Genomic DNA, 14,020 nt, shown 5'->3' with positions numbered 1-14,020 from the left:
TTGAAATAAATGTCAACTTGACCCCACTAATGATTAGAAAATCAAACCAATATTACTAAAATGAACATGTTGAGACACAACTCTACTAGTGTATATTAAACTTAATACCTGGGAGAAAAAGAGAGAGGAAATGCTTCCTCCTGTCCGTACCAGACCGATGAGTCATTTGTTTGGTTTCCTTCTCTTAGTCTAGGTACAGTCACTTGGAGCTCATATCCTGCTTTTTTAGTAATAAAACGTACAGCTTCTTTAAAAATGACTTTGTTATAGCCAGTGACTGGACAGTGAGAGGAGAAGCAGCAGACTGATGAGTCCACTTCGCTGTTACTCTGCTCTCTCCTCCTATTAGCATGATCCTTGCACTTCAGCACAATTGATTGGTTCCTTGCTGCTTCTCCCTCCCCCTCTCTGCGCTCTGCTGTACAGGCACTGTAAGCGGCAGATACCACTTCAACTTCAAGTACTTACAGTTTGCATTAAAAAAAGATGTACTAATAAATAAAAAGCTGTAGTAATCAGTGTCTATTATATTTACATGGAGTTCAGCTTTAAAGCGTTTGAAACCCTAAGATTTTTTTTTTTTTTTAATGCTCCTGTTCCTTTAAAGCATGAATAACAGCATAATGCTGTTGCAGTGTAATTTGTCCTTTTCTATGTTCTAAAATACCTGGTTGATCCTGCCTGTGTCCCCCTATGGGAAACTGACCATGGTAATCATGGCTGCTGATCCATGATAATGTGGTCAGTTTACATGCCTCCGTCATCCTGCTGTGTTCTGAGTGTCTCCCCTCTCTCCCTCCCTGCCTGTCAGCTCCAGTCTCTATGTGAGAGCCAGTCTGCTCCCTGCCCCTCCCCTCTCCTCCTTCCTTGCAATACATAGCCCCGATATTGTATCCTCTCAGTTTTATATAGCTATAAAGTACTGTGTATACCTCCTTTCACAGCGCTGCTCTGCGGTCACGTAACCGCGGTTAATCTCAGCCCCTCCCGCTGCTCTCCTTAGATCGGGGAAGTAGAATGGAGAGAGGCCACATGACCACAGAAGCTACCTAATCAAACCAATATGTCCATCAACACATTTGAGGTGAATGAGGGAATCCCCGCTGCATGGGGACTCCCTGCCATCAGAATACACTGATCAGTGTTGCAGCTGATTGACTGCAGCATTGATCGAAGCAAATTTTCCAACAAGTCCATTCAAGAACAGTTGGTCCTTAGATCACTTGAATGGGAACAGCTGTAGATGAATCATGATTTGGCTCATCCCTGCTGAACTGCCCTTTTTTTGATCCATCTATGGCCAAATTAAGTATTGTGGAGCTTATTTCCACTTTACAGTAGAGCTCCACTCAAAAAGGGAAGCTTTGCGTGTCCCCCCCCCTTCCACTGCCACATTTGACACCTTTTGGGGGGGGGTGGCCCCGTCTCCTTCCCCCATATCCTTCGGGGACACTTCATAGGTCCTGACTGCGGCCCATTTACAAAGTGATGTGCAATTTGCGCATGCGTAGTAGGAAACAGGCTGTGAAGCCGCAAGGCCAGCCCCCAATAGCAGATTGAAGATTCCGCTCAGGTGAGGACACCGCTGGACCCCTAGACAGGTAAGTGCCCTATTATTAAAAGTCAACAGCTACAGTATTTGTAGCTGCTAACGTAAAATTGTTTCAAGGGGGAGCCTGGAGCTCCTCTTTAACTTACTTTGAATTTGCCCTGTGCAACTCCTCTTGCTAGTAGGAACCGGTGATCCAGCTGCAGTCTGGGGCCACTACCAATCAGTCTTCTTGTTGCCCCTTGCTGTGACATCATCATTTGGCCGCTGGGGCCACCATGAGGACCCCACTGATGGGCTGACAATGCAAAGTTAAAAAAAAGGGGGTGGGAGGCTTATGAGTATTTGGGGATTGGGGACCCTGACCACAGGGGGGGCTTTAAACATTTTTTTATTTTGCACAGGAATGGGAACACATATCCTGTGTTAATGGAGCTTTTTATTGTTTCAACGTACTGAGAGAATGCACAGAATCCCACGCTGCTTTCTCCATGCTCGCTGCAACTTGAGTCAACATGTTGCTTCCATGGCTAAGTCCCTTTTACAACTACATCTGCCACTCCCTGTGGCCTCCTGTCCCTGGTTATCGAAGCTTATCATTGAAACAGAACCTAAACATTTCTGGGCCCTAATATGTGAATGATGACACCCTAAGTACTTCACACCATAAGATAAGGCCCTTTCTAGAAAAGTCTTCTATGGGTGCAGTGACAGGCAAACAGACAAGCATTATAAAGGCTGCGATCTCCCAGGGCCATGAGCTCAGGGGCAGTTGCTAACTGTGTCCCCGCGATGTTGTCCATCATTTTCAGATAAAGTTCAACTACAAAATAAACACAAAACTTTCTTTTTTCTTTTTTTGCTCTCAATGTCATATATTATAAACTCATTAAATGCAAGCTAATATGTATTTATCTAAGCAGTTTTAAAATAAAATGAGTTATATTTGAATTAAATAAAATTGCATTTGTTTCATGTATGTTAGCCCAACATTGTAAGAACAATTACACTCTGTGAATCTAAGTGGCCGCCTGCAGCTGCAATGTTGGGCTAACATACATGAAACAAATGCTTAAATAGGTAAGGGGCAGGGCCACCCAGCAACGTCACATGATGGCACCACCCCCTTGTGACATCGCCGACCGGTGCATGCTGGGGGGGGTGTCCCTGATTGGCAGTTTTGGAAATGTGGTCACCCTAGCAGCCAGTGACATCACTGGCCCATGCACTCTGAAGGAACGCCCACCCGTGCCATTTCCTCAGAGCCCTAGGGCGTGACCGGCGGCTCCCGCGTGCATGCGCGGGAGTGACGTAATCGCGGCCTAGGCCAGTCACAGAGCCGGAGTCCGTGAACCCGGAAGTAAGGCAAGTGAAGATGGGAGCTATCTCCAGTGATGACACTGCATCTCTGGAAGGCTTTGTTTTCAAGTAAGTGTCACATAATGTGCTAGTATGTGATGCATACTAGCACATTATGCCTTTGCCTTGCACCTAAGAAAAAAATAAATAAAGGTACAGCTGTTTACAACAACCGCTTTAAGGCCTCATGCACACTGGACATTTTTACAGCTGCTGTTTTTGGCTTCAGACATTTTTTTCATTTTTGCAGCCAGTAAGCTCCCCAGCATGTTATCCTATGTGTTAATGCACACATAGGGGGTTATTTACTACATGGTGCAAAATCTGGTGCAGCTCAGCATAGAAACCAATCAGCTTCCAGGTTTCATTGTCAAAGCCTAATTGATCAAGTTGATGTTAGAAGCCGATTGGCTACCATGCCCAGCTGCACCAGATTCTGAGTGCACCTGTTTTAGTAAATCTCCCCCATAGGCTGTTATCAGCATTATTTGGCCCGGGCATTTTCTGTCTGGAAAAAAACCCCAGAACTAGTGGCTTTGAAGAGGCGTTTTTCAGCTGTAAATGCCCCGTACACACGGTCGGACTTTGTTCGGACATTCCGACAACAAAATCCTAGGATTTTTTTTTCCGACGGATGTTGGCTCAAACTTGTCTTGCATACACACAGTCACACAAAGTTGTCGGAAAATCCGATCATTCTAAACGCGGTGACGTAAAACACGTACGTCGGGACTATAAACGGGGCAGTGGCCAATAGCTTTCATCTCTTTATTTATTCTGAGCATGCGTGGCACTTTGTCGGTCGGATTTGTGTACACACGATCGGAATTTCCGACAACGGATTTTATTGTCGGAAAATTTTATATCCTGCTCTCAAACTTTGTGTGTCGGAAAATCCGATGGAAAATGTGTGATGGAGCCTACACACGGTCGGAATTTCCGACAACAAGGTCCTATCACACATTTTCCATCGGAAAATCCGACCGTGTGTACGGGGCATAACTCTATAAAAAAAAAAAACGTGGCTATTCGCCGTTTATGAGCATTTTTGAGCCATAGGCTTTTGTGGGGGTATAGTTTTGCTAAAAAAATGTTAAAAAACACAAACGCTGAAAAACCTGGCAAAACTCAATTTCAAACGGCTGCAAAATGCGAGATGCCATTTGCAATGCCATTACTTCTAATGGCACCCCAATCACGCTGCGACTTTGCCGCAATTGTCGTACAGTAAATCGTGCTGCAATCGCAATGCTTAATGCTCAAAAAAGGAACAGGAGCTTCTTTTGGGCGACAGCGGCGTGTTTTGCGGTTTGCCGCAATTGCAGCGCGATATACCGTGGGACAATTGCGGCACTATTGGGGTGCTATAAGAAGTAATGGCATCGCAAACGCGTCCTGCGTTTTGCAGCCATTTGAAATTGCGAGGCGGAATTCCGATTCCGCCCGCAGTCGTGTGTGAATGCAACCTAAGGTACAAGCTACCGGACTGACCATACAATGTTTCTAAAGTGTGTGTCATTAGGATGTTACATGTCTGCTACGTGTGATGATACGTGTTACAAAACTAGAATTAAAAAAAATGCTAAAACATAAAATGCTGGCAATCCTGCACTCATAACATGACTTATTCATAAAGCGAAATACACTGCTACAACAAATATCTCAGACCAACTACTGTATGTTTTCCATGGAGACGCATAACCCTTCAATCCACATGGGCTACCCATGGAATGAATTCTACCTGCTTCTTAATTAAAGTCAAGGGACTGGAAAAGCCCTGGAGAAGTCACAGCTTTTGAAGTCATAAAAAAACAGCAGCAACTGAATTGCTCATAAACCAGACCAACGATATCACAAAACGGTACAGTTTGATCAGATCATCTCTTGGATTTCACTTAAAATACCGAAGATGTTAATCAAGGATCAGTTCTAGAAGATTATACGGTATGGATCATGCTCCTTACCTGTGGGATCTACAAGGAGAACGTTGCAGCTCTCTTGCTCCTAGACCATCTGTGTACCTGTGGGAGAAGGCAGGTAGAAAGTCCTGTGCGCTGACAGATGTACTCGTCAAGTCAGGAGATTGTGTCATTAAAAAGGAATGGAAGTATGTATCTTTGTAAGGCGCCCTACCGGCACTAGGTGTCAGAGTCCAGCAATGGTACAGGAGATTTGCTTTCCATCATTTCCTGAGAAGCATCAGGTTTCAAAGTACTAGGGCTCTCCCTGTACAACACCTGCCTTACTAGTTTTATTTTTCCCTGAATGTATAAAGATGGGAACCCTCATCTCGGTTCTTGTTCCTCGGGGCATGAGGCGTGGGTCATTTGCCTAACAAAGAGGCTGCTGAGTGCGGAAGTCCTTTCAGGTTTCTCCCTCTGTGTCTACATGCCTTTAATGCACGTTCACACGAAGCCTGATATTGTTCATAAAGATAAGCTGAACCTCAGTTTCATTTTTTGGGACGGTAACGTGTTTGCGTTTGTAAGACTTTTATAGCTATCCGTGTCCCCACTGGGGAGATTTCACCTCACTTCCTGTTATTTTAGGGTAGCAGGAAGTGCAGAAAATTATCTGAAGTAAAAGTTGGATATGACTTTATTTTTTCCCTTTCCCGATGACTGGTTGTCAGGTTCTTGTTGTGGGAGGACATTAATTAAAGTCCTATTTGTTGCAGCTCCGGCAGATCTCTGGGAGCTGGCTGCATAATGCCACCAGAAGGGTTGGTTTTTAACCAACCCATCATGGGATCTCAATAAATGAATGGTACCACCTTTCAAACGTATTTGTTGATGCATGGAGAGATTTTCCATTATGTTCATAAATCACATTGCAGCCAAAAGCCAACTGTCTTATTTTTTGTGGAGAAGGGGTACAGTGATTGTGGCAGACCCCCCGTGGTACATTGTTTGGGGATGGGAATCCATCTCAACAACCCAGCAAGAAAACCTCCTGTGGATAACCATCTGAAAGCTGGCCAAACACAGCTCCCATGTGGGCTGATTAATGTAAACCTGCTAAAAACCACACGGCTCAACAAACTTCAATCCGTCCATTCTCACCATTTGGTGTGGATGGGGGATTCTATTGACTTCTCTCATTCTGCTTGCTCAGCTGAACAAGAGAGATCTTTATATGTATGGACAGCGTAAGACAACATACACATACACTATATTACCAAAAGTATTGGGATGTCTGCCTTTACACGCACATGAACTTTAATGGCATCCCAGTCTTGGTCCGTAGGGTTCAATATTGAGTTGGTCCACCCTTTGCAGTGAGAACCGCCTCAACTCGTCTGGGAAGGCTGTCCACAAGGTTTAGGAATGTGTCTATTGCAATGTTTGACCATTTTTCCAGAAGTGCATTTGTGAGATCAGGCACTGATGTTGGATGAGAAGGCCTGTCTCGCAGTCTCCGCTTGAATTCATCCCAAAGGTGTTCTATCAGGTTGAGATCAGGACTCTGTGCAGGCCAGTCAAGTTCCTCAGCCCCAAACGCGCTCAAGCATGTCTTTATGGACCTTGCTTTGTGCACTAGTCCGAATCATTTGGTGGAGGGGGGATTATGGTGTGGGGTTGTTTTTCAGGGGTTGGGCTTGGTCAAATTTAGTTTCAGTGAAGGGAACTCTTAAGGCGTCAGCAGATCAAGATATTTTGGACAATTTCATGCTCCCAACTTTGTGGGAACAGTTTGGGGATGGCCCCTTCCTGTTCTACCATGACTGTGCACCAGTGCACAAAGCAAGGTCCATAAAGACATGGATTAGCAAATTTGGGGTGGAGGAACTTGACTGGCCTGCACAGAGTCCTGACCTCAACCCGATAAAACACCTTTGGGATGAATTATAGTGGCGACTGTGAGCCAGGCCTTCTCGTCCAACATCAGTGCCTGACCTCACAAATGGAAGAATTGTCAAACATTCCATAGACACACTCCTAAACCTTGTGGACAGCCTCCCAGAAGAGTTGAAGCTGTTATAGCTGCAAGGGGTGGGCCAACGCTATATTGAACCCTACGGACTAAGACCGGGATGCCCTAAAGTTTATGTGCGTGTAAAGGCAGGCGTCACAATACTTTTGGTAATATAATGTATGTGTGTTGCTATAATAATAATATAGTAATATAATGTATGTGTTGTTGTAAAATGCAGTAAAATGTGTGTTATTCCAGAACTCATATTAAAGTGGTTGTAAACCCACGAAAAAAACAAACAACAACAAAAAAAACCTGCAAGACAAAAGCATAATGAGCTAGTATGCATAGCATACTAGCTCATTATGTATTACTTGCCTTAGATCGAAGCCCCCACAGCGGTCCTCGTACACCGCTCTGGCCGGCAACTTTGCTCCCGGAGTTACTTCCGGGAATTGCGGGGCTCCGGCGCTGTGATTGGCTGGAGCCACGATGAAATCACTCCTGCGCATGCGCACGGGAGCCGCCGGTAACGCCACAGTCTAACTGAAGCAACGGCACATACGATGACGTCGGCACATGCAGATACAGGGGATATCTCCTAATCCGTGCAGGTTTAGGAGATATCCGGGGTCGCTACAGGTAAGCCTTATTATAGGCTTACCTGTAGCAAAAAGTGGTTGTAAAGTGTTTACAACCACTTTAATAAAAGCGTGTAAGTGTGTTGAGATGTACCTTGTGCAATGTGTTAAAATGAATGGCACCCAAAACACATCTACATTGCACCACAACTCGTGTTGATTGCAGGTGTTGGGTGTGGTAATGCATTGCAACAATGTATATAAGCCCTAGAAATCATTTTCCCTTAGGGCTCTTTTACACGGGGCGGATCAGTGATGATCCGCCCCGTGAACACCCGCTTGCTCAGCGGGGATCGCTGCGCCGATCCCCGCTGAGCAGGAAGATGACAGGTCCATCGCTGCACACCGTGCAGCGATGGAACTGTCAAAACGCCGCTCTCCCCTATGGGGGATTGGATGATGACGGACCGTAGTGTCACCCGATCCGATCCGAAAAAGGATGGAAAAGTAGGGTTTTCCTCCGTTACACTTTTCGGATCGGAGCGGGTCGGATGTCAGCGGATATGTCACCGCCGAAATCCGACGCTCCATAGGGATACATGTATGTCCGTTTTTCATCCGAAAACGGAAGGATGAAAAACGGACATACGGATCCCCCATGTGAAAGAGCCCTAAAAGTGGTAATAAGGGTGATACACAGAGATGAAACAAATCCTCCTACATAAGTTGTACCTGTTTATCTACAGCCATCTTCCCCCTACAGCCATTCAAAGTGCAAAATTTGCACAGGCTCTCTCAGCTCTGAAAATAATGGGGTAGAGAGCTGAAGTTTTATCAGTGAGGAGAGCTTTGAGAGTTGATTGGAGAGAGAGGACCCCCCTCACACAGCACATGGGAACAAAGCTGAGGCTGTCAATCAGCTCACTCCCCTGTCACCATTTTTCTCTTGGTGTCAGGAAAACTTGTCAGAAGTGACTCATGCTGATAGCAGAGGAACGAGGCAGCAGACAGAAATGACAGTTAGTGTTCTGGACTGAGACCAGTACACATTATAGAAGTATATGCTTTGTTCATATGTCATGTTTACAACCACTTTAGGGACCAAGCCTATTTTTTACACTTGGTGTTTACAAGTTAATATATATATATATATATATATATATATATATATATATATATATATATATATTTTTTTTTTTTTACTAGAAAATCACTTAGAACCACCAAACATTATATATATTTTATATATATATATATATATATATATATATATATATATGGCACACCATATTTGCGCGGTCATACAAACGCATTTTTTGGGGAAAAAATTCACTTTTTTTAATTAAAAAAATAAGAAAACAGTAAAGTTAGCCCAACATGTCATGCTTCAAAATTGCGCCCACTCGTGGAATGGCGACAAACTTTGACACTTAAAAATCTCCATAGGTGACGTTTAAAAAATCTACAGGTTACCAGTTTTGAGTTACAGAGGAGGTCTTGGGCTAGAATTGCTGCTCTCGCTCTAACAACCATGGCAATACCTCACATGTGTGGTCTGAACACCGTTTACATATGCGGGCAGGACTTACATATGCACTCACTTCTGCGTGCGAGCACAGAGGGACGGGGCGCTTTTAAATTTTTTCTTATTTATTTTACTTTTTTTTTTCCCATAAAAAAAAAATTGTCCCTTTTAAGGCCTTTGGGCGAAATTGAAGTTTAACGTCGCTCCCGTCATCCAATGGCACAGAGTCGAGTGGGGGCCATCATTCTCTCACTCGACCTCCTGCCTCTCAGGGGACAGCATCGGATCGTCTCCGCCACTACCGACAGATTCGGAAAGCGGCGGAGACGACCGGGGCTCGACGAGAGGGGAGTGGGCACATCTCCCGTCGCCAATAAAAGTGATCTTGCGGCGAATCTGCCACCGAGACCACTTTTATCATAAAGTGGACTGCCCGCCGCTGAAGAAAATACCAGGGTTATGGAAGCTATCTGCTGCCATAACAATGGTATTTAATATCAAAGTAGCAAGGTAAATCCACAGTGGGTGGTCTGGAAATGGTTGCATTGCAAATGTTGCTTTCAGAAGAGTTTCAGTTCTAGATAGGGCTCCTCCAGTCTTGGAACTAAAGGAAGGTAGATATCTCCATCAGAACACTGTATAACTTTTAACTTCTGTATATATTCAATCCCTAGTGTATTGGGAATAAAGAGGGAAGTAAATGAACTCAGGAACTGAGTCCCTAAATTAATCAGGATGGATTTTGACTATGGTGTCATGCAACGGGGCCAAGAAAAAGGAAAAACATACATTATATAGTCAAAAGTATTGGAACGACTGCCTTTACACGCACATAAACTTTAATGGCATCCCAGTCTTAGACCCCATACACACTATTAGATTTTCTGCAGAGTTTTGTCTTCAGATTTACCAAAACCATATAATATGAGGTCAAACCTTAAGCATTTCAATTTGTATGCAACCAGGCAGGCCCTTGTACTACATGTTTTGGTAAATCTGAAGACAAAAATCTGCAGAAAATCTAATAGTGTGTATGGGGCTTAAGTCTGTAGGGTTTAAAATTGATTTGGCTCACCCTTTGCAGCTATAACAGCTTCAACTGTTCTGGGAAGGTTGTCCACAAGGTTTCAGAGTGTGTCTATGGGAATGTTTGACCATTCTTCCAGAAGGGCATTTGTGAGGTCTGAATCTGAATGCGGGTTAGTGATGTTGTTGGACAAGAAGGCCTGGCTGGCAGTCTCCGCGCTAATTCATCCCAAAGTTGTTCTATCGAGTTGAGGTCAGGACTCTATGCAGGCCAGTCAAGTTCCTCCACCCAAAACTCACTCATCCATGTCTTTATGGACCTAGAATTAGAGCGGAGACTGCGATCCAGGCCTTCTCGTTCACATCAGTGCCTGACCTCATAAAATGCGCTTCTGGAAGACTGGTCAAACATTTCTATAGACACGCACAAACCTTGTGGACAGCCTTCCCAGAAGAGTTGAAGCTGGTATAGTTGCAAAGGGTGGGCCAACTCAATATTGAACCCTATGGACTAAGTTCTTGTGCATGTAAAGACAGGTGTCCCAATACTTTTTAATAATATAGTATATGTATGGAGATGTAAAAGGTGGGACAAGGGGAAGGGGACAAGGGGGAAGGGATGGAGAAGAGTCAAGTTCTCCACTTCATCAACTTCCACTTCCCTCCCAAACAGGAAACCAGCAAAAAGAGGAATAGTGACATTCAAAATCAGGTGCCAGCTGGTCACTGTACATGGATCCCCATTCCAAATACTGAGTGAAGGTACTAGGGAGAACAAGTATAGGACTTCCATGGCAGCCAGGTGTCCCTAAATGTATCTTTTCTATTATAGAGCGTAGCTGTCAGGCTGTCCATAGATCTGATTTCATTCAGGCTAGCAAACCAGTTATGTCAGCTGAGAAGTTTGCTTCCAAAGGTCAGAAATGTAAGCACAATTTCAACATATGGACAGTCTGTGAATTTTTATAGCAGTGTAAAGGTAGTGGATTAATGTGTAACAAGTATCGCAGTGGTCTGTGCCAAGATCTGTGGATGTCAATTCAGAAATACATTTTTAATTCACATCCAAAACTGATGTAGCAGAAAGCATAGCCCCAAAATATTTTGTGGCATCTCCAGCACATCTTTGAAAGTTGGGGGTAGAATTTATTCACCAACACTGACACCTTATACCGAGGCTGGACCTTTTATAGGATTCTGTACCATGCAGCCTTCCCGTCATACTCTAGTATGCTTGAGAAAGGGTGAAACTTGACCTAGTAAATACACTAACCTGCATCCAGATTCAGGGCCATGTAGAAGATGATGATCCTTGCTAGCAGAGAAACCAGCAGATCACGATAAAGGACTTCCAGGTGAGGAGGAGCAGGACCCACCAATGTGATAGTGCTGGGCCAAGCAGCATAGCAGTCTCAAGCTCTGTGTGAGCTACAAATATAGTGACTTATTTTATTTTACACAAGGCTTTTCTTTCTTTCCTAGCAAATTAATGTTTCTTTTCTTTTGAGTCAATTAATATGAAATACAGCATAATAATATTGTGTTTCCTGTATTTGACCCACTAGGTGGAGGGCTAATTTTCATGATTTTAAAGCCTCTTGGTTTGCTTCTTTGATGGAAGAAGAACATTTTTTACACAACATGATAACTCTTTAGTAGTGAATTATCCATATTAGAGAGCTCTGTCTGCAGTTTCTATTAGACAAACTGTAGCTTAAAGTTTCTCTTTAGCTAAACTGCAGTGCTTTAGGAATCATTTTCACAATAGTTTCAAAATGTGTTATTTGATCATACTTACTTACTTCCATGCTTCCATGGATCACAGAAGTGCAGTCTGTTTTGCACTCCTGTGAACTGTTTTTCAGCAGACAGCCGGTCCAGGCTCAGGACAGATCGCAACCATATGGTCGGCAACTGCCCATTTGGCTGGACTGACAACAGGCTCAGCCTCTCAGCGATCCGATGAGAGCCTGAGCCGGCCACTTCTGACAATCCACAGCCCAGCACTCCAGTGAGCGTGGGGGGGGCAGAGCAGACAGCGGTGACTGACAGTCACCAGCTCTCCCCTCGGGGAGCTCCTCCCTGCTTCTTAGAGCCGAAAGGGGACCGATGCTGCATCCACCTAGGGAAGTGCGATTACAAAAAAAAATGAAATTCCATACTTCTTGTGGCAGACCTAGCCGGCACAGAGGCTTTTGGAGAGGACTGAATGCAGGCCTCTTGCCTTTTGACTATGGGCCATGGAATTTAAGGGAACAAAACTCTTTGTGAGGTGTTTGCCTGGGGACCCTGAACTAATGTTACTTTGGATTCAAGTCCATGTCCCCCCAAAACACAAAACTCTGGGAACCCCGTATCTTCCATATTATAAATAGTGACTGCTTCACAATGTTGTGTATATACTGTGTGTTGTCTCATGCTGTTGTGTACTGTTTTCTGTGCTAGTTTGGGGTGGGGCTGTATTCTATTGTTCTATTGTGTTTGTCTGCCTTGGATCACAGGATGTGTATTTCTATGGAGGGAGGGGGGATTCCTCCAGCAGCCCTCCTTGCTTATAAGACTGTGTGCTGATGAGACGTTGTCATTGGACAGTTTGTCCTGCCCGATTTTCCAAGGGTGGGGAGAAAGAGTTACTTTATCTGTTGTGTCCATGTGTGAAAATAAATAAATGAGTTGATTCCTGTTTGACCCTCAAGACAGAGCCTTGTCTCCTATTGGGGGGGGTATTCGTATGGGTTTCTTGTTTGGCTGATCGGAGTGTTCGGTAGCTGCCTTGGTGTTCGGGTAGGGATTGTCCTAAACAACTTTAACCCCTTTCGTACTCGGGGTGTCGTTACACTTCTCTTTTAAAATTTCAAGTTTCACTGTTGGATTTAAAGCTGAACTCCAGGAATTAGTAAACCTACTCTTACCCCTGCCCCCCCCCCCCCACATTGCAAGGGTTAAATGTTCATTTTATCTAGGAGTGCAGGGATAAGGTGTACTACTTCTCCTATCCCTCAGTGCTGCAGGCTCCAGCACTGTTCTTCTCTACCCAAATGCCCGGGGCTTTGGGCAGTCCATCAACAACATCATCATGCACAAGGCAGGGCTATTAACCCTGACTTGTACATGTAGGAAGCAAGTATGTGACCTCATCCAACATACCTCCCCACATTTTGAGATGGGAATGAGGGACACCTACTAGCAAATGTATGTAGGCATAGGATACGTCCCCTGCCACACCCCCTTAAAGGCGAATTAACCAAAAAAAAAAAGGTTAATTAAATCCACAGGGCTTTTTTTTTACCACTACTATTCCTTTATATTGGCTTTTGAAATGTACAGGTGTAGCAATTTAGAAATTGGATGAAAGATTTAGCACTGGGGAACACTTTTTGAAAGAAAAAAGTGATTTTTATATACAACTATATATATCAGACTAAAATGAGGGACAAATGAGGGGGAAAGAGGGACAGAGGGACATTGCTCCAAATCAGGGACAGTCCCTCAAAATCAGGGACAGTCCCTCAAAATCAGGGACAGTTGGGAGCTATGCATCCAAGAGCACCTTAGAGAGGCGGGCAGGAGCATTGACGGGTCACATGGAATGAGGGAGCCTGCTGGAGCCGGGAATAAGGTATTAACACTTATCACTGTTCCCCCTAGACTAGAGAAGCATTTAACCATTGTAGTGCAGGGGCAAGGGGGGTTACCCTGTAGATCAAATTATTGGAGCTTAGTTTTAAATGTATCTTTAACAGGTACACAAAAAATAAATTAACTTCAGAGAAAAATATTTTTGTGTAAACTGTCTGGTCCTGAGTAGTATAACTAAGCTGAGTGTCTGAAGGCAAGGTCCCAGCACAGTGTCCTGGTATACACAGTGCTCAGAAGCCAAGGTTGTCCCTAGATATGATGTTGATATCCTGCCAAAGCCTGTTTCAAAACCAGGAAAATATAAACATTTCTAAAATTGTTAACAACCATTATGTCATAAAATGATTCTGTGGGGTTCCTGGCAGAGCTGAGTAACACAGACTGACTCTGGGATATGGGCAGAGCACAGGCCATCTGGTGGAGCAG

The 14,020-nt window shown here is 44.2% G+C and overlaps 1 protein-coding gene across 17 annotated transcripts in view; it reads right to left on the bottom strand.

The window, feature by feature from the left end:
- The window catches only part of LOC141110959 (galactoside alpha-(1,2)-fucosyltransferase 2-like), a 539,222-nt gene that overhangs the window by 97,090 nt on the left and 428,112 nt on the right, over positions 1 to 14,020 (bottom strand). For 3 of the 17 annotated variants that reach the window (XM_073602781.1, XM_073602780.1, XM_073602797.1), the window contains exon 1: positions 4,873 to 5,267. The exons of 13 other annotated variants lie outside the window; for them this stretch is intronic. The gene's annotated coding sequence lies outside the window, so the exon portion shown is untranslated. Of the gene's footprint in view, positions 1 to 4,872; positions 5,268 to 14,020 lie in introns of those variants that run through there. One more of the 17 variants, XM_073602779.1, reaches the window with a different exon arrangement.

This window comes from Aquarana catesbeiana, linkage group LG10 (assembly GCF_042186555.1).
Source record: "Aquarana catesbeiana isolate 2022-GZ linkage group LG10, ASM4218655v1, whole genome shotgun sequence".
In the NCBI taxonomy this organism is placed as follows: Eukaryota; Metazoa; Chordata; class Amphibia; order Anura; family Ranidae; genus Aquarana; species Aquarana catesbeiana.
The sequence above is the reverse complement of the archived record's forward strand: the minus strand, read 5'-3'. Positions and strand labels throughout refer to the sequence as shown.